Consider the following 26,873-nt stretch of genomic DNA (forward strand, 5'->3'; position numbering starts at 1 on the left):
CGGGCCTCAGCTGTTGGAATGGCGGTCCCAGCGGTGCAGCCCCCTCCGCAGGGAGCTGCCAGGTCCAGCCTGAAGGCACTGCAGCCCTTAGGGAGCTCGGCGCACTCTCCTGGGGCGCAGGTGCTCTGTTAGTGTCCCCGGGAGCCCGAGGGCATCCCCGCCCTCCTGGGGTCCTGCTCCAACTCCCTGCGGGCCCCTTTCCGCCCGGGAAGATTGGTGCAGCTCCTGCTTCTCCATACGGGGCTCTCCTGTCCTGGGGACACTTGCCCTGGCCTCAGCCCGGCTCCTCGTGGGGCCCCTCCCCCTTGGAGGCCTTTTGTTTCTGTATTTCTCCCCCCGCCCCCGCTGTCTTCCTACCTTGATAGAAGCTGAACTCTTCTCACTGGAGCATTCCAGCTGGTCTTCCTTTAAATCTCAAGCCGAATTTGTAGGTTTTCAGGATGATTTGAAGGTTTTCTAGGTAATTTGGTGCAGATAGGTGACTTGGGGACCCTACTCTTCCACCATCTTGCCCCACCTCAATAGAGATACTTTTACTTCTTCCTTTCTAATTTGGTTCCCTTTTATTTCTTGTCTAATTGCCCTGGCAAAAATCAATTAGATATAATTTTAATAAGATCCATCTTTGTGTCTCTGACATCCATTTACTCTCATCTTAGTATTTTGTATTTCTAGACTTTCTTTTAGCTGATGGCCTTCAGATCTTATGAATACCTGTTAGTCAAGCTGCAGAAAGTTAACCCTGGCAGGGATTTCCATGCAGTAGTAAACTGGAACAAATGGAATGACAATTTGTTTCCTTTTTCCCTCTCCTTTTCTACTTTGAAGATTAGATAGAAAAGCAAGTCAAGAACAACTAATATTTACTATGTACAAAGCCCTAAGATAAGAGCTTTAATGATCTTATTTAAGTGTCAATAAGTCAATGAGGATTTTATGATAAATATCTCTGTTTAATAAATAAAACTAAGTTTAGAGAGGTCCACTAGTTTGTTTCAAGTCATATAACTTAGAGATTGTGGCTGCATAAGTGGAAAAACTGATGGATGGGTCTGTTTTCCAGAGAAAACAATGATATACTTAAGCGGAATCTCCTATTTAAAATCTGAAGCTGTCTTATCAACAATGTACATGGATCTCTTTTTAAAGATATATGTATCCTGTCATTGTTATGGGATAGTAATGTCCTGAAAAATAGGAATTTCTGCACAAATTGGGTTGTAAAAAGCATATTGTGAGGGAAATAAAAAAATCTGACATTACCTGTAAGTTCAGTAGTTTTTAAAATGTATCCTATTTAAGTTATCTGATCTTCATATAGATCTTATAATTTTGCTTAAGTGTTTCATTGTTTTGGTGCTAATGTAAATGGATATTTATTTTTCATTTCAAATTCCAATTGTTCATTGCTGATATATAAAAAAGTGACTTTTCCATATCAGTGTTGTACCCTGCAACCTTGCTATAAATCACTTATTAGTTCCAATTTTTTTGTTGTTTTCTTGTTGATTCTTTGGGATCTTCTACACAGACATTTATTTGTATCATCTGAGAACAAAAACAGCTTTATTTCTTCCCAATCTGTATACCTTTTATTTCTTTTCTTATTGCATTAATTAGGACTTCCAGTGCAATGTTGAATAAAAGGGGTGAGAAAGGAAATCCTTGCCTTGTTCCTGATCTTAGTGGAAAAACAGAATAGTTTCTCTTCATTAAATATGATGTTAGCTATAGGTTGTTCTGTAGTTATACTTTATCAAGTTGAGGAAGGTCGCCTCTATTCCTTGTTTAATTTTCTTTTCTTTTTTTTTAAGATTTTATTTATTTATTTATTCATATAAGACACACAGAGAGATGCAGAAGGATAGAGGGAGAAGCAGACCCCTTGCAGGGAGCCCAAAGCAGGACTCAATCCCCAGACTGGGATCACACCCTGAGCAGAAGCAGACACTCAACCACTGAGCCACCCAGGCGTCCCTATTCCTAGTTTTCTATGAGAGTTTTTATCATATTCATGTTAGATTTTGTCAAATTATTTTTCTGCTTGTATTAATATGATATTATAAATTTTATTCTTTAGCATGTTGATGAGATGGATTGATACCATTGGATTATAGTGTATAATTCTTTGTATACACTGTCAGATTTGATTTGCTAATATTTTGTTGAATTTTGCATCTGTGTTCATAAGAGATATTGGTCTGTCATCATCCTTTCTTGTAATGTCTTTATCTACTTTTGGTATTAGGTAACGCTAGCCTCATAGAATGAATAAAGTGTTCCTTTTGTTTTTATTTTCTGGAAGAGACTGTGGAGTGTTATTGTTTCTTCCTAAAATATTTGGCAGAATTCACCATCTGGCCCTGATGCTTTCTGTTTTAGAAGATGATTATTTATTGGTTAAATTTCTTTAGTAGCTATAGGTCAGTTCATATTGTCTATTTTTTCTTGTGTGAGTTTTGGTATATTACATCTTTCAAGGAATTGATCAATTACATCTAAGTTATCAAACTTGTGGGCATAGGTTATTCATAATATTCCCTTATTATCCTTTTAATGTCCATGGGATCAATAGTGAGAACTCCTCTTATATTTTATAATAGAAGAAAAGACATTTTAGGATATGAAAATCATAGACTTTAGAATAGTAGGATATTCCATTTCAAATAATAATAAAGTATCAGTTCTCCAATCAAAAAATATTTCTTGAGCACTTATAATATACCAGACATGGTTTTAGCATTGCAGTGAATAAACTGATGTTCCTGTATTCACTGTGGGCCACCTGCTTTCCACTGGGAAAGAAGAACAGTAAGGGATACCTATATATTTAATTTTTAAAAAGACCATCATATTTGAGATCTTTACCACATGTCACATACTTGTTAAACACTGCTGCACATTTCATTTCAAACTTAGGATAACCTTGTGAAGTATGCAGTACTTATGACAAAATTAAGCATAGAAAAAGCAAATTATGTCCTAGGTCTCACAGTCACAGATTAGAAAAGTCAAAATTTTAACCAAATCTAATTTCAGAGCCCTGACTCTGAAGTTCTGATGTTCATATCAGTTATTCAGATGTTAACATTAGATACTTTAAATAACAAAATTATATTTTTCTGAGAAAGATCTCTTCAGTTTTTTCTTATAAATTAGAAACTAAGATCTTTCAATTAGAAAATACTTTGAACTTTTCAAGAAGCTTTAATTTTGTGGAATAATAAGTAAGTTGGTTAGATCTCTTATTTAGAATGATTGGAGCTGTGGGAGCACTCTCTCCAAATCTTTTGAAATTGATAAAAATATGTACTGTAATCTGACAACAATCCTTGTTACATCATTCCAAGTTCCCTGTTATTTTCTGTGACATTTACCAAATCACCTAGAGAACTGAAGCTGTTAGAACAGCTTCTTTTATCAGCCATCTCCAGTGGCTCACCCACCTGCGACTTGTATAATTTGGGGGGAATCCATGTGGACCTTTCCAAAGATGAATCTTTTGGAAGATGATAGTGTTGGTGTCTAGTCTCTAGTTAAGATCAACACTTGCTGGGTGATTTTTATATTAATAAAAGCAGCTAGCTTAATGCTAAATCTCTGTTCTTTAAAAGAGTAAAGTGGATTTTTGTAGAACTAGAGTAGTAACCACAGTTGGGGTGTTACCAACTTGGATTCCTTAATGTGAAAATTCAATGATAACCCCACTTTTGAAATTAAATTTATTTGGGGTGCCTGGGTGGTGCAGTCAATTGAGTGTCTGCCCTTGGCTCAGGTCATGATCCCAAGGTCCTGGGATTGAGCCTGGAGTGGGCTCCCTGCTCAGTGGGGAGTCTGCTTCTCCCTCTCCCTCTGCCCCTTCCCCCTGCTGTGCTTTCTCTCTCTCTGTCAAATAAATAAATAAAATATTTTAAAAAATTAAATTTATTCTTCATATCCCATTACCCAAATTTATACTTTATCATTATATATTTATAATTCTCTGTGCTTCCACACTGACTTAAATATCTTCACAAACATCCAATAGGCAGTTTTTAAAAATATTATGTGTTTTATTTTAAAATTTTCCTGAATGTTTGCAAAGTAATAATTAATATTGGTCAGAAGACCACTCCTTTATGGCATCTGTTTTTGTCCTTTATATTATAAATAAAAGTTTTTTATTGACAAATCATCAGCATCATCAAAGTTATCAGTGTAACACAGGTAACAACTTTATGAAAACCCTCACTTATCCCACCAAATAGACTGCAGTCTGATTAACTTATATGTATGTCAATGCAAATTTTAGACCTACTATTATGCTGGTGGGACCAGAAGTATTGGTTACTAGGGATTTCCAATTTACAAAATGTTAGATAATATGCCTGTTACACTGTTGGCATGTGTTTGTGAAAACTGGGAAAGTATTATCACTGGGTTTCCAAATTCCTACTACATTCTCTCTACATTGTTTCTGTCTTTCATTTTCCTGTAAGTGAAACAGAATGCCAGGTCAGATGTGTTTCTGAGAGTCTATTTTTTCCTAAGTTGTGCCTGATACCTGATGGTGAACTGGGTTTTTTTGTTGACATCTGGAGAATCACTTCCTTACTTCATTATAGAACAGCAGCATGATTAGAGGCAGAGTCTGAGGCTAGACACCCAGGCACAATCCTGGCTGTGCCATCTGCTAGTTATATAATTGCAAACAAGTCACTTAACCTTTCTGCTCCTTTTATCAGGAATCCAAAATGAGGATGATAGTATTGTCACATCAAGAACCTAGGAAGTAATCAATAAGTACTAGAGTTTGTCATGAATATTAGTACTTATTCTGAACACATCAGTAGGACTTAGTCTATGTCCTTGCTTCAGCTGATAGAAAATTTTGTTTTTTGGGGGGATCACAGAGTAGGGTGGGATCATGATTGTGACTTACTCTATTAATATTTCTAAAGCCAGTTCATTAAAAAGCTTCAGTATTTACTTTATAGGAGGTCATGAAGATCCAGTTTTTTTAGAAAATTAGTTTCCTCCTATTCTCAATTCAGGAAAGCAAAATGTTTTCAGAGTTCTGAAATGTTAAGAACAAAAATACAGTATTGGATTTCTTGAAAACCAAGGCCATACCTCTGAAACACATAGTAAATTTTTCTCCATTTGCTCAGGAAAAAATGTGCCAAACTCAATTGTTTCTAGGCAGGTAATTTAAGCTAAGGGAATGTGATTGCTCCAAAGGAATTGTGATCAAAATAATCTGTAGTTGTACAGTAAGTTCCAGTGGATCTACTTTGAATGTTGTTTTTTAGGAACTGAGCGAAATGAGTTTAGGAGATTAGGAAACAGGGATCTGACTTGCCTGGCCTACTCTTGAGCCCTCTAAGTGACTGCATAAGCACAAATTATTCATTCCAAGCTAATGTTTAACCATAGATGCATCCAAAGTAAACTTCTCAAAAAAAAAAAAAAAAAAAAAAGTAAACTTCTCTCTAGTTCCCTTTGCTTTGATTTATCTAGTTGTCGTTTCCAAAAGCATCAGTTTAAAATCACCCTTCCATAGCAGTTTATATAGCTTCTGGCATCAAATATAATATCTGCTCTTCTTGCTCCAAGAGTCATTTCTGGATAAAGTACTGCAAAAATGATATATGGGCCACAGAAGTTTCAGGAAAGCACATTGATGATTTCCACATATGAAAATTACATACTTCATATGAGACTTTATTTTCTGCTTTGGCAGGAGAAATCCTAAAATAGTATGGGGATAGAAATTAAAATACTACAGCTTTGTCTACTCCATATCGCCCAAAAAAGGATAACATCAGTTTTTCATTCCTTACAGTATTTGGGGGAAAACAAAATAGCATCTTAAATAAAGTTTAAGGTCATACAAAGTGAGACTCAGGCAGAGGTAACCCAGGCCAGAAGTATTTGCTGCATATTTACTATGTGTAGACTGGAAGCTGTGGCAGATGAGAACAGGTAAATAAAGCATTTAAACTTCATAGTAACCCTGAGGAATAGAAAGGTTCTGTGACAGCGTTAGAGGAGAGGTAAAACTGGAGTAGATTAATAATAAGCATTAAATAAATAGGAGAAACATTAAGGCTATACAATTCAGATAAATTATATCTAGTTGATGGGATGAATTCCAGGCTATGCATCCAGGGGAAGATGGGACTTTATTTTGCTTTCTAAGGATGTAAACATTTTGACTAGGAAAGCAGTGGGGGCACCTTGGTGGCTCAGTGGTTGAGCATTTAACCTTTGGCTGAGGTTGTGATCCTGGGGTCCTGGGATACAGTCCCTCATCAGGCTCCCTGCAGGGAGCCTGCTTCTCCCTCTGCCTATGTCTCTGCCTCTCTCTCTGTGGCTCTCATGAATAGATATATAAAATATTTAAAAAGAAAGCAAGCAGGGATGGGGGTATGGAATGAGAACAAGAACTAGAATGAATCCTAGGTAAGTGATATAAACAATGAAAGACAGATTTTAGAGGTAGAAGAACCCTAGCTGCATTCAGAGGATGTTGAGGGAAAGACTTAGCTGGAGCCCTGACTTGAGAAAGGTGAAAAACCAGGAGAGGGGCTTCTTGTGGCTGAATGAATGAGGTCTTAAATGAATTGAACCTTTAGAAGATTTGGCAGGGATGGTTTTTATTTTTTTTTTAAGATTTTATTTATTTGTTCATGAGAGACACAGAGAGAGAGAAAGAGAGAGAGGCACAGACACAGGCAGAGGGAGAAGCAGGCTCCACACAGCGAGCCTGACATGGGACTCGATCCCGGGTCTCCAGGATCACACCCTAGGCCAAAGGCGGTGCTAGACTGCTGAACCACCTGGACTGCCCAGCAGGGGTGGTTTTTAAATATTCTCAGGAATGAGGTGAGTTTAGGAAGTTAGAGGATGTGATTTTGAAATGCCTGTTCTAATCCTGTACTCTGTAAGTAGAAGAGCATTTTAGCCTTATTAACTTCTGTGCATGATAGATTAGAAAGAGCAGCAGAGGGGAAGGCCAGTTAGGAGTCTGTGGCTGAAAATGGTCTGGGCAAGTTTGGTATTGTGGTGATTGCCAATTGTGTACCCCAACATCCATTGTCTCCTTGCTGCCTAGGACCTAGGAACGGAAACCTGGCCTTCCCCAGCCAGCTAAGTTATATTGTCAGCCTCCTTGGAGTTTGATATGGTACCTACCTGAGTTATGTCCAGTGAAATGTAAGCAGAAGTATATGTGGATGCCCAGGGAAGGACAGGCTCAGTCTTTGTATTACTTTCCTCGTATTGCTTAGGACCATCCTGGACCACAAAGTACTCTGGCAGATGGCAGACACGTGTGGGTATGGAGCAGGAGCAGGAAAAAAGGTAGGTATACAGTCCCTGTTCATGGGGCTGCCCAACAAGCCCTAATGCCTAATTCAGGATTTTTTGTTGTTGTTGTTAATGGCAGGAAGGAAATAAACTATTGTCTTGTTTAGGCTACTCTTAGTTGGGATTTTTCTGTTTTATGAAACCAAACTTGACCCCAACTAAAATGGTTGTGACAGAAGGAAAAGAAGTGATAGATGCCAAAATTAACGATTAGTATTAGTTGGAGGAGTGGCAGGTTGCTAGGAACCACAACCTGGCTAACTGATGGCCTCCACCAGCTGCCAAAAAGTTGCCTAGCCTATGCCTGGGTACTCCATCTGAGGCAATTTTGTATCTGTTTTTATTGATAAGATAATGTCTCTTCTTGATTTAAGTGCTTTGAAACTTTTCCCTTCCAAAAATTGTATTTATCTAATGTTCCTTTTATTCTAGAGGAAGAGAATTAACATTAATTGGGCACTTACTATGTGACAAATGGTGCGATGTATTTTACATATTTTATCCTTTTAAAATCCTCATAAAAGCCTATTGAGGGAGTCATTAAGCCCATTTTCCAAAAGAGAAACTGACAATGCAGACCACGTTTACAAAGCTATTGACAGAGGTGAGATCCAGAGCATAGCCTATAGGAACTCACAGCCCATGACTTTCCATCGCAAGAAAAATCCATGTGATATCATAACTAGGTTGGAAATATGGTATGCTTGTGTACACATGCATGTGCAATATTGTTATAAAAAAAAACACTTTTTACATAAAAATTCTGCTACTAATGTCTCTGTTTGGAAAAGTATTACAAATAATAAGTAGTTGTGTCAGTTTCATCTGCTATAATCAGTGTAATTTAAATGACGATATTTTAAAAAAACAAAAATGACGATATTTTATAGTAGATACATTTCTAAAGATAATTAAATCTTCTTCAAATTAGTAAAGTTAAAAGAAACACTGTATTTAAGACAGAATGTCCTTGAAGCAATAACCCAGGCCCTGCATTTCATAATTGCTCATTGGAGCATATGACTTTTGGTTGTCTGGCTTGTCCATGAGTTACTAGGTGAATGGATCTCTTTACGACCGATCCATAGGCCAGACTTCTGGCCCTGCTCCTACCTATCTTAGCCCAACTTCCCTAAACACAGATCAGGCTTGGAGTGGACTCCCAACCCAGGCTGGGCCACTTAAATTCTTTCTCAGAAATTTGGATTAGGACTGACAGCCAGTCAGTCAGTTTCTTTAGAGAATAGGCTGAGTGTATTTCACCCTAGGGACGGAAACAAAGAAGAACATGCTCCATTGGTCAAAAGAAAATGGGACAGGAACGCAGACAGAAGCAAGGAGACAGAGAAATGTGGATGCAGACCCAGAAGAATTTCTCCTCTGTGGTTCCATGAACTATCTCTCTTTTCTCATAATAAAACATTTACTGCTTAAGGTAGCTCAGATTGGTTTCATTTAATTTGCCATCAAGTGTCTTTATAAAGAGCACATTTTCTATCAGTATTCTTTTCAGTACAGCAGTCTAAGCACCTGGCAGGGGGTCACAAAGAGCCCCAGCTGGAACATGAAGTCTGGAGAAGCAAGGTGGCATTTTTTCTAGGTCATGTAGTACACCCAGGATTTACCTGTTGTCCTCCTGTGCTGTGTCAGCACCCCCCACCCCCCCACCCGCAAAGCTTTGGGAACAGGCACATAGCCATTGGAAGGGTTTCTTTGTATTTCACATCTACTTCAGCATTACAGACTGGTAAATGTGGGCTGGTTTGGATGTGATGATCTGAAATTTTTGTTGTGACAATAAAGTTAGAAATGGGAGAGCACACTTGCCATGAGTAGGGTAACCGGCAGCTGCTGAATGAGGGAAGGCCCCCAAGGGGAATGCAGTACATCTTCTGACACTCACTGATTTAATAGCAATCAAATACCATAATAGGCATTTCGTGTTTCTCCTGTTACTACTATGCATGTATAGTTGTGTTCTCACATGCCTTGAAAATGCATGGATGGAGAAGACTTTCCTTTTGCAAATTTGGGAATGTGGTAGCATATGAACAGGGAAGCAGACCATTTTTGTTTTAAGAGTGACTTCAACTTTGTTCTCAGCTTTCTATAAACCAATCAATGAATCTCTCTCTCTCTTTTTTTTTTTTTAACTTTGAGACATGATTTAAAATGTTTTATGATTCATGTTGTGCTTTAAATGTTAGCAGGCTGGCAAAAAGCTTCAGGACAGATCAAGTTTTTAAGTCTCCCCCACCCCCAACTCCCTTCATGTCACCAGGAGTAAGACATGGGGGAGGAGATTGCTCAAACGTTTTGAGGTTCTGTAGTCCCGAGTGAGGCAGTGAAATATATTGCAGTGGGAATTGGAATTAAGATGTTTCCTTGGTCATTCATTGTAAAAAATTGATGATTATTCTGCCAGAAGTGCACATTTAAAAATCTTTTATGTATAATAAATTGCTTGTCATGAAGTGTGTGAACAACTACAGGGAGTGTAAACATGTCAGTATTTCAGAGATGAAAATTAATGCTGGACACAACCTTTGTTCATATGTTTAGGCAAAACGGGAGATTCTTAATTTGCTATTAGCTTAGTTTATGTGGAAAGAAATTAATGATAATTTCTCTTTATTTAAGAAAGAGTCTCTTTATTTCTCTTCATTTGACTTTTGGAAGCATACAAGGGCCACAATGATAAAAGCGTATAATTTGGGGTTGATTTAGACTTCTTTGCATGCGGCTCATTTTCTGCATGGTAGCACATTATTCTACCTTAGAAAAATTCTGCAAATTTCCCATGTGTCAGAAGGGGACAAATGAAATTCCTAGTTTTCTCCCTGAGTGTGTTTGACTGAGGCCAAGAAGAAGGGAATGGGGAGGGGCAGCTGCCTCACAGCATTCACAGGTATACGAGAGTGGCCTGTAGATACCCAGATGCTCACTTCAAATAACTGATGCAAAGTCTGGGTCATAAATTGGGCTGGCAGATTTATTTTCTGATTTGTTTTTCTTTTCTCCTTGTTTTTGGTATGTTTCAGGAAAAGACTATTCCATTTGGTACCTGATTAAACATAAAATTGCCATTTTCTTAGATTGCCTATTATCAAAGGTCAGTATTAAGCTAGCTGTTAAGTGTTTGAAATTATTCAGGTTGTATAAGCACTATCATTTTGTGGATATTCATAGTTCTTAAAATTAGAAGACATAAAAGGGCCTATTCTGTGAAAACTGGAACAGATCTGGGACAAGGGGAACTGGAAGGTATTCAGGGACAGACTTTTTAAATTGCTGTGTATATATCTGAAAAAAAAAATAACATTTTAGGTTAAGAATAATGTATTTTTATAGTTAAACTATATACTCAAAATCACATTGACTATGTTAATTTTGCTCTCAGCTTAGTTCTTGTTTCCTCATTTGGGGGAGTTCTGGTCATAGTATATGCAATATATGATTTTTTGCCAAACAGTATAAAGTAAGTTTATGAAAGTTGTTCCAAAGGACAGCGAGATGCTCTGTGAAAGAAGTGTTCTAGTTTGGGAATTTGGAGGAAATGCTTGGTTTGTGCACTCCCTTTGGGATTTACAAAGTAAATTCTCATGGAAGTCTTTTAATAAACAGAAGTGTTTTTAACCTGGGACTTACCAAGCAAGAATACTTTTCTTTTCTTTTTTTATTTTCTTTTCTCTTCAGGTTGTATTTATTTATTCATGAGAGACACACACAGAGAGAGGCAGAGACATAGGCATCAAGGGAACCTGATGTTGGACTCGATCCTGGGACCCTGGGGTCATACCCTGAGCCAAAGGCAGATGCTCAACACTGAGCCATCCAGATACCCCAAGAATACTTTTCTAAGTAGTATTTATTAACAGCTCACAGAACACTTTGGGAAATCCTGGTGGATGATGTTGTAATTTGATCTATTGTGCTAGGGCCTCTTGTAGAGTTTACCCAACTGTCAACAGAGCCACATTGGTGATAAGCCCATTCCAATGGCAGGATTCTTATGTCCCAGTAGTAAGATTGCTGCCTCAAGTTCTTTTCTGTTTGTTGTTGCTGTTTTCCAGCTTGTTAGGGCCTAGGGACTAGGCCAGTATTGCTGCTGTGTAACAAAGGGCCTGACTGATCCCCTAATCCTTTTAGAAATATGATTATTTTTTAAGCCCTTATGCTCTTGAGAATCAAGTCTCCAAGGGGGGTGGAACACTGGGTATGCTTGAGGGATTGCTAAGGATTGCCTGCCACTTGCCTGTCTCCTCATTGCTTGCTGGTTAGACTATACTGATAATAGCCTGGATTCCTTCTCATTGCACAAAATCCTGGGTATTGGATATTTTTCATTTAACAGATGTTTATTGAATGTCTACTTTATGCCAGACATTGTTCTTATCTCTGAGTACAGCAGGGAACATAATAGGTAGAACATTGTTCTAAAGGAGCTGATACTGGGGGCAGCAGGCAACAAATAAAGACATAAGTAAAGGATGTATGCTATGAATAGAAATGAAGCAGGGCTAGAGGGTTGAAAATCTAGAGGGACAGGATACATGACTATTATAGAAGGTGTGGGTTAACCAAATCTTCCTGAGAATCTGTTCAACAGCCAGGCTGTCTAGATCTGTTTCTCTGGTGATCTGATAAGGGTAAAAATACCAACGATGTTATTAAGCAAACTGACTTATGGTACAAATGATGCCATATTGGTGAATTGCATCTGAACTAGGAGGTTCCACAAATAACTCTTAAGTATCTGATGGGGGTGCCAGGCTTTGGGCTTCACTGAGTCCATGAATCTCATAGCCAGCATATTGGTTTTGGGGACTCTGTAAGAGATGCCCATTGCTTTATTATAAGAGTTACTGGCTCCTGTGGGGCAGGAGGTATTTATGCCTGGACAGCTTCCACACCACCGGAGTGGCTCACTCTCTCGCAGTCCTGGTGTGGAGTCTAACACCTGAGTTAGTGCAACATTGCCTGCTGGTGAAAAGAAATACCCAAGACTATGGTTTGGCAGACTCAAGTTGGTTCCTAACAGCCTGCTCAGGAAACTGGTGCCACATGTAGCTGCAGCTATCTTCTGAGACCACATGTTTAATTTAACCTCTGAAGGTCTCCTGGTGGGCATAGCAGAAGGGGCAGTCCTGCTGAGCAGAAGAGGAAGGAGGGAGTCAGCTGGGAGAAACGCATTTTAGCCAGGGAAAGAGCAAGTCTGGAGCCCTGAAGCAGGAACAAATTTATAATGATTGAAGAAAACCAAGAAGACTAGTGTAACCTGAGCAAAGATTCCAGAGAATGTTCATACTCACAATTACATTCTTGTGACTGAACTTTGGGAAAAGGCAGTGTACACAGGAGAGAGCCTTCCAAAGGTAGCATTCTCAAAGTTCCATGGGGAATCACTGTTTTTTTTTTTCCTTTCTTTTTAAGAATGTTCACTCATGATTTAAAAATATATTTTTATGTTGTTTTGAAGCAACTAAACTGCAATTTATGTTTCATAATGTATACACCTACTTTCTTGTTCTTATGTGGTTAATAGCACATTCCCTATAGGTTAAGTCTTTAAATTAAAACTCTGCCAATCGATGATCACATTTTAGAGTTGTGGCTTATGTTGAGTTAGTGGAATTAATACCCTATCTTCCAGTCCATTGTAGATATTAGAGTCTCTTGTTTCATAAAATTTCTAATTGTCAAAAGTCAAAACAGAAACTTTTTATTGTGTCCTAAATTTATGGATGCCGTGCAAGGTTGAGGAATGGTTCTAATAGCAGTTGTCTCCTCTGATTATCTCCTTTCATAGAGATTCCTTGGAAGGGAAGAGACTAGGGCAGTGGTTGAGCCATTTCATATTTCACTTGCTTTAATGCCTTCGTCTTTAATTCCAAATCATTTTATTTCCTGTGGCCAAAATGAGTCTTTGAACTTAGCAGTCTTTAATCAGAAGATTCACTATTCCAGAAACATGCCTAGTTTTATGATTAAAATAAGTCATGCTGCACATATTTCATTTTTCCTGTAAGAACTGAGCAGCAGGCAGTTAAGAGTCTGTCAGAGGTTTGCTATTAACAAATATGGAGTCCAAGTAGCTGCTTTGAGCCCTGAAGCCATTGGAGGAAGTCCAGACTTAATGGATTTATGCATTAAACTTTCTTTCCTTTTTTTTTTTTTAAGTACAGAAGGATTTTAGGGGAACTTTGGAATTCTGCTTTCCTAAAGGCTCCTCTCTACAGATCAGTTATTTTCTACTGAAAGTTGAGTATCATAACCCAACACCTGTATTTACTTTGTGATATGCTTGTTATTTTCCTATTCCTTACTCTTCTTATAGGTTCCCTGAAAAATGAAATGGATTTCACAGTCACTGAGGGGTTGTGGCCTGCAGTCTGAAGTCTGGTTCCTGTCTAGATGTAATGGCTTTCAAAGGATATGTAGTCCTTGTCCTTAGGAGGAATCTAGGTCAAAATTTACCACTAGTTGGCAGCAAAGGAACATTATAGCTTTTCGCCCATAAAAGTAGGGGCTTGGATAGGGCCTGAAAAGGAAAATCAGGATAGGACTGTTGCTCTCAAAGTTTTGGCAGTGTTATAGATTTAATGTTCAAAAGGTCAGGAGGAATGTCTGCTGAAGGTACCCGTTTCAGATCACATAATGCAATGTATTATCAAGCTTATTTTAGAACTATTTCTTCAATTAGCTGATTTTTATGACCTATCACTAAGGAGGGAAAAATCACATAACACAATAGTATATGGAGTATGATCCTGTTTTGAGGAAAGTGAACATAAATGTATAGAAAAATATTTGCATTGTGTATATACGTATATGTGTACATACATATGTATGTGTACATATGTGTGTATATATATATGGGATGTAGATTTTATTATTGCCTTATTTTTTTCCAATAAGAAAAATTATTATTATTAAAATACAGATATTTGCATGTTACTCTAACTCCGTAAACTGGTCTCAACCTCTTAGTGCCATGTGACATTCTTTGGGGAATACAAAAGTGGCCTAAGTTGTCTAGGTGGTGCTACTGTTATGCCTTCAAGAGAGCATGCGGCAGCACAGGGAAGAATGAAGTTATAGTCCTGGTTGTTGTTGTTGTTGTTGTTAAAGATTTATTTGTTTGAGAGGGAGACAGAAAGAGCAGAAGCAGGGGGAGGGGCAGAGGGAGAAACAGACTCCATGCTGAGCAGGGAGCCTAATGTAGGGCTCCATCCCAGGACCCTGGGATCACAACTCGAGCTAAAGGTAAACACCCAACCGACTGAGCCACCCAGGAGTCCCTGGAGTCCTGGTTCCAATTGTAACTGGTTTTGACTTATGTAAAATATGGACCTCATCCTTCCTCCCCCGACCTTATTTAGCGTTAGTGAGAAATTGGTCTTTTGCTATTGGGTCCCCTGGTGCTCACTAGCAGAAAGGCTGTTTGTGCTTTGGCATTTTATCTTTAGTCACAGACTTAGGTGAAACCAAGTAGCACATGTGGGGTCATATCTTGACCTTGGCTCATTAGCATCTTGTACCGCCAATGGATTTAGTAGCTCATGTGAAATTTATAAGTTGGTGGGAACACTCTATGTACAAACTAGCACAGATCTCTGATCTTGATTCTTACTTCAGTGTTAGACTTGAGAATGTTGTGCAGTGGAACCACTCAATTCAAAATACCAAGGGGTTTGACAAGGTTATTATAATCTACAAACTAGGCTTAGTTGAATTTTAACAAATCTTATCTATTTTCCCTCTAGTTTTTAGAGGGAAACATCTTATCACATTAGCTTCAGATGATTGGCACAGCAAGCGGCTGCTAATATATTCATGTAGTATCACTATCCATTTAGAGAGTCTTTAACATACAGCTGTTTGACACGATACAAGTCGGCACCTCTATTGAAACTATGAGACTGTGACTTCACATCATCTACCCAGGGAATCATTCATGCTATACTCATGATGTAATGTGCCATATTGGTTCCTTGGGTATAGTTAGGGCTTATTTTGCCAATTTGTATGCAGGATTCACATAATATCCTGGTCCATGTGAGCAGAGTAATAACGAGTAGAAATGATTCCCGGGCACTTTGCTGAGTACAAGCAGTCAATGGATGCACTTTAGGAAAGTGGCAGTATGTGGAACTGGAGTGACCTGCCCCTTTCCCTGGCTGCTTTATGACAATTAGGGATGTCTTGTCTCTCAGCCCTGTGTTCCCACAGTGTGACAGATCTCCATGTAATGCTAGTGCACACCATCACTCTCTTGTATTTGTACGAAGGTAGCACCTGCTTTTTCAACAGCAATGACCTTATCGTCTTTATGTCCATGCCTGGTCACCGGCTTTGCATAGACCTGAAATCCCTTTAAGGAGCTGTTAGCATTTCTCCCTGTTCTGTGTGTGAGGCCATCCTCTGGAGAGGAAGTCTGAGCTCCAAGTGCCAGCGTCCACCAGCAGGCTTCGCTTTAGCCACTTGCTGTGTCTCTACTGCTTTAGCTTACATACATATTGATGTACTTATTAAATTTTTACTTTTGGGAGTTTATAGCAAAAACATTTTATCCAGTCATAAAATATAAATGAGAATATATATATACTAGCAACAGAGAAGCGTAATATATGGTAGGAATTATAATTGTGTGTTTTCTCTCCCAGAAATCTCTAATCTTTTTTTTTTTTTTTTCATTAAACTTTTGTTTTCATGGGTCTCAAAATTCTGTGACAGATTTTTGGTCAAGTTGTTTCCATTAAAAAGAACTGATTTTAAAAACTAATAACTTAAAACTGCCACACATGCACGCAAAAAAAAAAAAAAACCAAATGGTCCACAAAACATTCTCCTTTCCTTCTGAAGATTTTACGATGCATTGTTATCATTAACCAGTCTTTTACTATTAAACTTAAATGGCCAATTGACACAAACAGTTCTGAGACTGTTCTTCCACCACTAATTAAGACTGGGGTGGCAGGTATTGGGGATAATATTCTTTTAACCTTCTGAGCTTTCTGGGCAGAGCTTGACTTGGCCAGCTCCAGGTGCCTTCTTGTCCACTGCTTTGATGACACCCACAGCAACCGTCTGTCTCATGTCACGAACAGCAAAACGGCCCAGAGGAGGATAGTCAGAGAAGCTCTCAACACACATAGGTTTGCCAGGAACCATATCAACAATGCCATCAGCCCCAGATTTCAAGAACTTGGGACCATCTTCCAGCTTCTTTCCAGAACGACGATCTATCTTTTCCTTCAGCTCAGCAAACTTGCAAGCCATGTGAGCTGTGTGACAATCCAGCACAGGTGCATATCCAGCACTGATTTGGCCTGGATGGTTCAGGATAATCACCTGAGCTGTGAAGCCAGCTGCTTCCATTGGTGGGTCATTTTTGCTGTCACCAGCCACGTTGCCACGACGAACATCTTTGACAGATACGTTCTTGACATTGAAGCTCACATTGTCCCCAGGAAGAGCCTCACTCAAAGCTTCATGGTGCATTTCAACAGACTTTACTTCAGTTGTAACATTGACTGGAGCAAAGGTGACCACCATGCCAGGCTTAAGAACACCAGTCTCCACTCGACCCACTGGGACAGTACCAATACCACCAATTTTGTAGACGTCTTGGAGAGCAGACGCAAGGGCTTATCAGTTGGACGAGTTGGTGGCAGACTGCAATCCAGGGCTTCAAGCAGTGTGGTTCCGCTGGCATTCCCATCTTTACCGGCGACTTTCCATCCCGTGAACCAAGGCATGTTAGCACTTGGCTCCAGCATGTTGTCACCATTCCAACCAGAAATTGGCACAAATGCTACTGTGTCAGGGTTGTAGCCAAATTTTCTTAATGTAGGTGCTGACTTCCTTAACGATTTCCTCGTATCTCTTCTGGCTGTAGGGTGGTTCAGTGGGATCCATTTTGTTAAAACCAACAATTAGTTGTTTTACACCCAGTGTGTAAGCCAGAAGGGCATGCTCACGGGTCTGCCCATTCTTGGAGATACCTGCTTCAAGTTCACCAACACCAGCAGCAACAATCAGGACAACACAGTCAGCCTGAGATGTGCCTGTAATCATGTTTTTGATAAAGTCTCTGTATCCTGGGGCATCAATGATGGTCACATAATACTTGCTGGTCTCGAATTTCCACAGGGAGATATCAATGGTGATACCATGTTTACGTTCAGCTTTAAGTTTATCCAAGACCCAGGCATACTTGAAGGAGCCTTTTCCCATCTCAGCAGCCTCCTTCTCAATTTTTTCGATAGTTCTTTTGTCGATCCCACCACATTTGTAGATCAGATGGCCAGTAGTGGTGGACTTGCTCGAATCTACGTGTCCAATGATGATGATGTTGATGGGAGTCTTTTCCTTTCCCATTTTGATTTAGGTTTAGCGGTGGTTTTCATGACACCTGAGTTCTGGCAGCAAACTCATTGCAAAAAAAAAAAAAGTGAAATCTCTAATCTTTTCAGTTTTGAACCACTTTTGAAGGACTAATAATAGTCCTTTTGAGTCTAATAATAGCTAGAGAACTTCTTGAAAAAAAAACAAAAAACAAAAAACAAAACAAAACACACACACACACACACAGCAATTGTTGCCAGCAATTCTACAATTTCTTCTTGGATTCTCTGAAGTCCAAGCGTGAACCAGTAGAGGTGCACTGCACCCATGTTAAAACCCTTGCTTACGACTTGCTTTTTGTTTGTAGGATATTAACTGAGATAAGAAGACTTAAAACAGAAAGTACATGTCCTACAGCAACATTCCTCAGCAGATGGGGTTCCTGGTGCTAAACATGATTGAACTTCCATGCTAAGGAATATATGCAGTGACGTAGACCCAGATCTAAGGTAAATATGTGTCATTTCCTGAATTGGGCAGTTATGTAATGATTGGCTTTGGTGATTTATTTGCTGAATTGAGATGGTGGTGCTTCAGTGACGAACCCCAGCAGAGGTGATGAGTGGCCATAAAGAACTAAATACATACACAATATTAAAACCTTTCCTCTCCTGTTTCTTAATGCACCATGGACCCAGCTTTTTCTTTCTCCATGATTACTGATGTCCCTAAGTCATGTGAAAGACATTTTATTTATTTATTTGACAGAGAGAGAGAGAGAGAGAGAGAGAGCAAGCATAATAAGCAGGGGGAGTGGCAGAGGGAGATGGAGAAGCAGACTCTCCACTGAGCAGGAAACCTGATGTGGGGCTGGATCCCATGACCCCGGGATCATGACTGAGCCAAAAGTAGACACTCGACCGACTCTGAGCCACCCAGGCATCCTTGAAAGACATTTTAATTGAAGTCCTCCAAAATGCAGCCTCCTGTTTTGGATGAGAAACTTTTACTTCCAATTCTTTCCTCATCCCAACATATTATAAAGCAGGCATAAAGTAACAGATATTGGGGTGGCAGAAGGATCACTGGCTTAAATGCCAGACAGGGTTAGTTTTAAAAACTGACCTCACCATGTACTAGCTGTGTATGACCTTGGTCAATGTCATGGCACAACTCTGAACCTTATGAAGTTACATATGTGAACAAGTATGTAGTTAGTGTCCAAAACATAATAGCTTTCTAGCCTTCCTAGTCTTTCTGAACCCTTCCACTTTGAAGGCTTAGGGCAATTCACCAACATCAAGGGAAAAGGACTGATTAATTCATTTGTTCATCTGTTTGTTCATTCATTTGTTCCTTCATTTATGTAAACAGGCTTGTAAACAGGCTTTACAGGCATTAGGTACCAAACAGAAGGAAGTAAATTATAGTCTCTGTTCTTGAAGGAATTACAGCATGGGGACATATTCACAAGTGACTAACCCTAGTGGGCATGTGATACTTCCCTAAATCCCTCTGAGTTAGATCTGCTAACTAAACTCTTTCCCTCTGGGAAGGTCCCTACTACATTTTAATAGCTAGAGTTTAAGACAAAAGGAACAGGAGAACTTTCAAATTGTATCTCAGTCCTATGATGTGGAATGGGAAAAATAATCGACAGATCCACAGTGATCAGATGGGAGTCTTGAGGTGAAAATATGACTGTGTTCTGCCCAATAGTCTGATCAATACCTAAAAATCTAATTAACAAAAAATTCAAATTATTGGTTTAGTCTAATCACTTATGGATCTAAATAATGGGTTAGTTGAGTTTGCATTTAGTTTTAAAGACTTCTTCATATAAAAGTGCAAGCCTATATTGAGAAATACAAAAGTATGTAAATAGTAACCATTAATGATTTTGGTTCTCAGAATTCTTTGGGTTTTAAAAGACATTCCTTTTGTTTTGATGGCTCCCTGGTAAGTGTTTAGATACAAGTGGAAGAACATTAATTTGGCCTTCAGGGTTTGCCTTTTAGTCTATGCTAGCTTCTCTAGGCATTTATCTTCAAAGAAATTACATATGTTCCAGGGAGAGTAGAGTACATTATTTTTAAAGACTTTAGTTGCTACTTTGTATGTTTTTTCTTTAAAAAGGCTCACAAGTAATAGATTCCTATTTTCAAATGTTAATAAACTCAATTCCTATTCCTTGCATTTAAAATGAGAAAATTATAAGAACCCTCAAGTTGCTCCAGAGAACGTGAAGTTTAAAATGTCAATGGAAATTAATGGAGATGGTTTGATTTTTAATTGTGGCAAAGCAAAAACATCTGGTATCTAAAAAAAAAAATTAAAAAGAAAGAGCTCTCTAGATTTTAGAGTTTAGAACGTAGAAAAATTTTGACTATTGACTCTATTTCTTTCTGAAACAGAGTACAAGAATCAACATCTTTCTTCCCCCTATGATAGTCTTCCTATAAAGAGGAAGCTTGTAGTGTCAAGGAAATCTATGTATGTGAACCCTAATATGGCTATAACATCGTCAGATTTCTGTTATTGTATATAGTAAGGAGATAATAAGAGAAAAAATTAATGTTCAAGAATTTTTGACTATTTTTGAGCTCTGAAATAATAATATTTACCAGTTCCTGATTTCTAGTTTAGTCCTTTTCTCCACTAGAATATATGGTTTCTTTGTCTTAGGTGACTGTCCTTTAGGACAAAGTCTCAAAGCTCAGTTTATGAGAATTTTTTTCATACTCATGTTCAGTGGAGTTCTCATGATGCTCCTCTCCAGGACTTCCAGAGGTAATAGACTGCTTTGCTATCTAGGAAAACACATCATTTTTGTTGAGAAAAGGACAGAACTTCTATACTTGGCAAGGGAAAGCAATTTAAAATTCTAAGATTTTTCCTGATGAGGCCAATTTAAAGGGAGGGCACTTTTACTGAATGCAAACAGTTGACATTGCCAGTAAACATGATAGATCTCTCCTGCTGTTATTGCTGCTGCTGCTGTTTGTACAAAAGTTATTCTGGTCACTAACAATCTTCCCTGTTTAGCAGAAAAGATCCAATATGTATGTAGTAAGACTTGAAGCACCCTACTAGAGAAAGTAGTTTTGGGCAAGGTAATTTTGACCTCAAAGGAAGAACACAGAGTCATAGTGACTCAACCAAAAGTGCTCCTATGAGGTTAGAAGATTTTTATAAATATATACAGATCTTCTGTGACTTGTGATAGGGTTACATCCCAAGAAACTCATTGTAAATTGAAAGAATCGTAAGTTGAAAATGTATTTAATACATCTAACTTATCAAACATCATAGATTAGCCTGGCCTACCTTATATGTACTCAGAACACTTACATTAGCCTATAGTTGGGCAAAATCATCTAACGGACAGTATATTTTCATGTATTTATATAGAGAGAATGTGAGCCAGGGGAGGGGCAGACGGAGAAGGAGAGAGAGAACCTCAGGTAGATTGCACCCTCAGTATGGAGCCCCACATGGGGCTGGATCCTGACCCAAGCCAAAATCGAGAGTTGGATGCCCAACCAATTGGGGCCACCCAGGAGGGCCTGGAAAGTATGTTTTAATAGTATTGATTATCTCATGTAATTTATTGAATATTACATTGAAGGATCAAAATAGAATAGCTGTGTGGGTGCAGAATGTTGGTATGTGTATCAGTTGTCACCCTTGTGATTCGTGGTAGCCTAGGAGCTGTGCTGGCTGCTACTGCCCAACATCATGGGAGAGCATCATACCATCATACCATATATCTCACGTTAAGTGTTCCTACCATAAAAACAAAGGGACACAAGGAAACTTTGGGAGGTTCAGGATGTATCTGTTACCCTGATTGTGATGATGACATCCTGGGTGTTTGTATATGCCCAAAGTCATCAAATTGTACACATTAAATATGTGCAGTTCTTTATATATGAATCATACCTAAGTAAAGCAATTAAAGTGCTAATTAGGTAGGACAAGTAAAGTACTACTACTAACAGCAGCAGCAGCAATAGTAAAGAAAAGATAATTAAGAATATAAATGTCACACTCCAACATACTTTATGAAATAAAAATAAATATAATTCATTGTAATAAAGAAAAAAAAGTTCATCAATATTCATTCTAGAGAAGGAACTATATCTGTTTATAAAATCTCCCTGGTGAATACTTGGAGTAAAAGAGGGAACTCCTAGGTGTGTATAGAGTTAATCACCACATGGCTCTGGGAGGCTACTCTTCTAAGGCTTCAGGAAGGAAGGGTGAGTGACAGAAGAGAAAGTTGGTGGATTGGAGCCAGAAAGATGGCTAGTTGCATCCCTTCCTGCTAATTGTGCATTATCACTACATCTAAAACATTTCTTGTGGAGCTGATGATGGTGAGCGCCAGAACCAGATGTGTGTGTGGCACAGAGGGGAGGAGCAGAGAGAAGCAGAGGGACTCATGACTCTGAGCGGAACTCTTGGTGAGTGGCTGTGAATGGTCACTGGCCAAGGAATTGAATTCAGGTCAACTCTCAGAAGTTACCTCAAGGGCAGCTAACATCTCTGGCTTATATGACAAACCCAACTCACATCTTGCCCCCAGATATTGGCTTCCACTTCTGCCAGGAGCATCACAATATTTCATGGTTTTCTTCTCTTGCCTCAGATCCAGCCAGTGCTCTAGCCCTGGCAAATTTCTTATTCAACTATCAGCAGAAGTTATACATAATATGCCAAAATCGGTCATTTCCAACCCTGAAATTTTTTTCTTTGCCATTTTAAATTGGTTTTCAGGGAGTCTGGACTACATTCAACATTTTCAGTTATTAAATACAGCCCTGTCATGATCTTACTAGCATTCCAGCTATTTAAAAAAATATCACTGTCATTTCATGCAGAATTATGGATACCCAGTCCACTATTTGTTTAGGACAAACAGTGTCATTTTAATGGGCAGTCATTAGTTTTGCCGTTAGGGAAGGTTTTGTTTTATTTACACATGCTACCATGAGGAAAAAAAGAGGCTGTTCAGGGTAAGGGTGATTGATGAGGGAGTTTCCTAGGCAAAGGCATCCCCAACAGAATAACCTGAGTTCTGCACAGGGGTTCAGTGTCAACTCAAGGTCATTCATAGACTAAATGACATCCCTGGTTTTTATCAGTTTTTGGATCCTTTTATTATTGTTGTTTGCTTGTTCTTGCAGGAGATATTCTGCTGGTTGTCTGGGCTTTGTTTCCTGCCTTTGTTTTAATCAGGCTGCCCAGAGAAGGGGAAGGATTAGTCAGGAGATTCTAAGGCAGTGAGTTAAAGAACTCTTATTCCATAGATTTACTGCTAAGAGAAAAGGTAATAATAATGGAACTAGATTCCACATCTTTACTGTCTACTAGTTATCCTTTAAAATATTTCCAAGGAATTTGTCATTGAGATGTTGATGACTCTCGTATACCTTCTTGTTATTTAGAAAACTTAAAAATGTTCTTGTATTAACTAAAATTATGTATCCTCTTATAAATACATGCTAAGGGCTGATTTTGATCAAAGTAGACTGATTAGACTTAAGTTATTCTGCCCGACTGATGTTGGGTTTATATTTTCTAGTTTGGACATTACTATAATCAAATTTATTATGAGACAAGTAGTGATGCTTAAAGCAGGGGAAAATGGTAGAATGGAGAACAGAAAATAGTGGGAAGAATAATACATTACTGAGAGCCTGGAACCAGGGCGGTAGTGGGAAATCCAAAGTAACGCAAGTAGTGTCAGGAGTAGACTCGGTGAGGCAGGATCAGCATTGTCCGTGACAGGTGTACAGATGTCCCGGCAGACATATGGGACTGCATAAACATTGGTGTGGTCACCCCATGAAGCAAGGGACAGAAACAGGAACAGGGGATGTGTTGAGATGTGAAAACATCAGCAGATCATATCTTGAAGAGGACAGTGAGCAGCTGGGCTAATCACCTTAGCCAAGGGAGCGGACCAAACTCAGACCTCAGGCCTCTATCCAAACAGGGACCTGGGGAGATTTGTGACTCTAAAGACTCAAAGAATAAGCAACTGGTGAAGGCTTAGGCAGGCAGTTGAGCAGCTTGAGAGAGAGAAACTGCAACTTCATAGGAGCAACAGCCTGGTTTATGGCGATGCCAGGCAGTCTCAGGCATCCAGGCAAAAGTGTGTCAGGGAGGAAGGAAGATACCAGTTCAACATTGCTACCTGCTTCACATGGAAGTGGGTCAGTGTTACCTCTTGGTTTGCCTTTTTCCCCTGTACTACACCTTCTGGATAGTCCCCTGTACTATCCCCCTTCGTGTCTCTCAGGTGCAGTTCTTGGCACAGGTAGATATTTAGGAAATTACATTAAATGGATTCAACCATGGACTGATCCTGGGGCACAAAGTGGTGGCTTGAAGAGGCAGGAGTCCCAAATCAGAGGAAAACCAGTGGCAAACTGGACTCGCTATTGGCCATGTGCGTAATTACCCTACAGCTACATAAACATGGATCAAAATGGGGCCTGGATTCTGAGACACACTGTATTTCTAGATTTGTGGTAAAGAATCTCTTAACTGGATTTGAAGAGTGATGGCAGTGGGAACCTGATCATTAATTATATAGATTTTTTTTTTTTTTGAATGACTATCTCGGAATAAAAAGGAGAAAAGATGATTGTTGTCACCTAAACTGTGTTGCATAACAATCCATCCCAAAATTTAGTGACTTGAAAAAACATTCACTATTTCTTATGACTCTGTATGTATCCAATGATTCTTTCAGTGTGGGCTGGCCCAGCTGGGACTGGGTGGTCTGCATTGGCCTCACCCATATGTGTGACATTTGGCAGACTGGTTGATCTGGGAGGGGCCTCAGATAAAACAGCTCATCTCACAAAGCTCTCATCCTTCAGCAGCCTAGCTGGGACCTTTCACAGGGCTATCTCAAAGTTCCAAGTCTCTGTTTACATTTCCTATCATCCCATTGGCAGAGGCAAGATAATGGCCAAGTCCAGACTTAGGGGAAAAGAAATGGAGTCCAACTCTTGATAGGATAAACTGCAAACATCATATTGCAAAGAAATGAGCATGCAAGAATGGGGAGCACATGAGGCCACTTTTGCAAGCTACTGCAATCAATTTCCAGGTACTGTTTGTTTCTGTTATACAGGATTATAGGGGATGGAAGACAAAGAAGAGCAAAGAAATAGGGACATTAAAGCAAAGCAAAAAAAAAATCTTTTGGTAGGAGGCAAATTAAGAATCCAAAAAACAAAAATATATGTTTGTTGTAGAAGGACAGGCATGGTTTTCGAATCTCCTCTTTGCTAAGTAAACAGTGTATATTAAGCTGTGAACCATTTTTGTCATTTTGGACTAATTACTGATGTCTGCAAGACTTCTCCACTGTAGAATTACTTCTTTCCCTTTTCATACCCCATTCCTTGGAGTTGAGTCACTAAGACCTGCTCATATTTAAGAGGAGAGGAATTAAGGTCCATCATTTATGAAAGCACTATCTGCATATATTATGTGGAAATCTTTAATAATGAAGTGTCCCCTTTCTTTCCTATTTTTAAAAGTTACTAAAAAAAAAAAATAAAATAAAATAAATAAAAAATAAAAGTTACTTATTTTACTTATTTTTTAAAACGATTTTATTTATTTATTCATAAGAAACACAGAGAGAGAGGCAGAGACACAGGCAGAGGGAGAAGCAGGCTCCCTATGGGGAGCCTGATGCGTTGTTCAATCCCAGGACTCTAGGATCACATCCTGAGCTGAAGGCAGATGCTCAGCCACTGAGCCACCCAGGTGTCCCTAAAGTTATTTATTTATTTTAGAGAGACAGAGAGAGAGTGAGAGAGAGCAAATGGAGAGGAGGGCAGAGGAAGAGAATCTTCAAGCAGACTCCCCAATGAGTGTGGAGTCCCAAGCAGGGCTTGATCCCAGGACCCTTGAGATCATGACCTGAGCTGAAACCAACAGTCACAGGCTTAATCTACTGGCCATCCAGGTGCCCCTTCTTATTTTTAAAATGTCTTTAATGTCCCCTTCTCATTCCTAATACTATTTGTGCTTTCTCTCTTTTTCTTGATAAGTCTTGTTTGGGTTTATGCATTTTATAAATACTTTCAAAGAAACTACATTTAGATTTAGAAAACTACCTTTAGATTTTTTTTCTGTTTGCTGTTTGTTTTCCATTTTGACTTATTTTCTATCTTGTTCTCCTAATTCTACATTCTTTGCTTCTTTTTTTAAAAATATTTTCTTATTGGAGTTCAATTTGCCAACATATAGCATAACACCCAGTGCTCATCACAAGTGCCCCCTCAGTGCCCATCACCCAGTCACCTCCATCCCCACGCCCACCTCCCGTTCCACCACCCCTTGTTCCTTTCCCAGAATTAGGAGTCTCTCCTGTCTCCCTCTCTGATATTTCCCACTCATTTTCTCTCCTTTCCCCTTTATTCCCTCTCGCTATTTTTTATATTCCCCAAATGAATGAGACCATATAATGTTTGTCCTTCTCCGATTGACTTACTTCACTCAGCATAATACCCTCCAGTTCCATCCACGTTGAAGCAAATGGTGCGTATTTGTCGTTTCTAATGGCTGAATAATATTCCATTGTATCCATAGACCACATCTTCTTTATCCATTCATCTTTCGATGGACACCGAGGCTCCTTCCACAGTTTGGCTATGGTGGACATTGCTGCTATAAACATTGGGGTCCAGGTGTCCTGGTGTTTCAATGCATCTGTACTTTGCGGTAAATCCCCAGCAGTGCAATTGCTGGGTCGTAGGGCAGTTCTATTTTTAACGTTTTGAGGAACCTCCACACAGTCTTCCAGAGTGGACATACCGGTTCACATTCCCACCAACAGCGCAAGAGGGTTCCCCTTTCTCCACAACCTCTCCAGCATTTGTTGTATCCTATCATGTTAATTTTCCCCATTCTCACTGGTGTGAGGTGGTATCTCATTGTGGTTTGGATTTGTATTTCCCTGATGGCAACTGATGTGGAGCATTTTCTCATGTGCTTGTTGGCCATGTCTATGTCTTCTTTGGTGAAATTTCTCTTCATGTCTTTTGCCCATTTCATGATTGGATTGTTTCTTTCTTTGGTGTTGAGTTTAATTAGTTTTTTATAGATCTTGGCTACTAGCCCTTTATCTGATATGTCATTTG

Source organism: Vulpes lagopus, chromosome 3, assembly GCF_018345385.1.
Source record: "Vulpes lagopus strain Blue_001 chromosome 3, ASM1834538v1, whole genome shotgun sequence".
Classification (NCBI taxonomy): Eukaryota; Metazoa; Chordata; class Mammalia; order Carnivora; family Canidae; genus Vulpes; species Vulpes lagopus.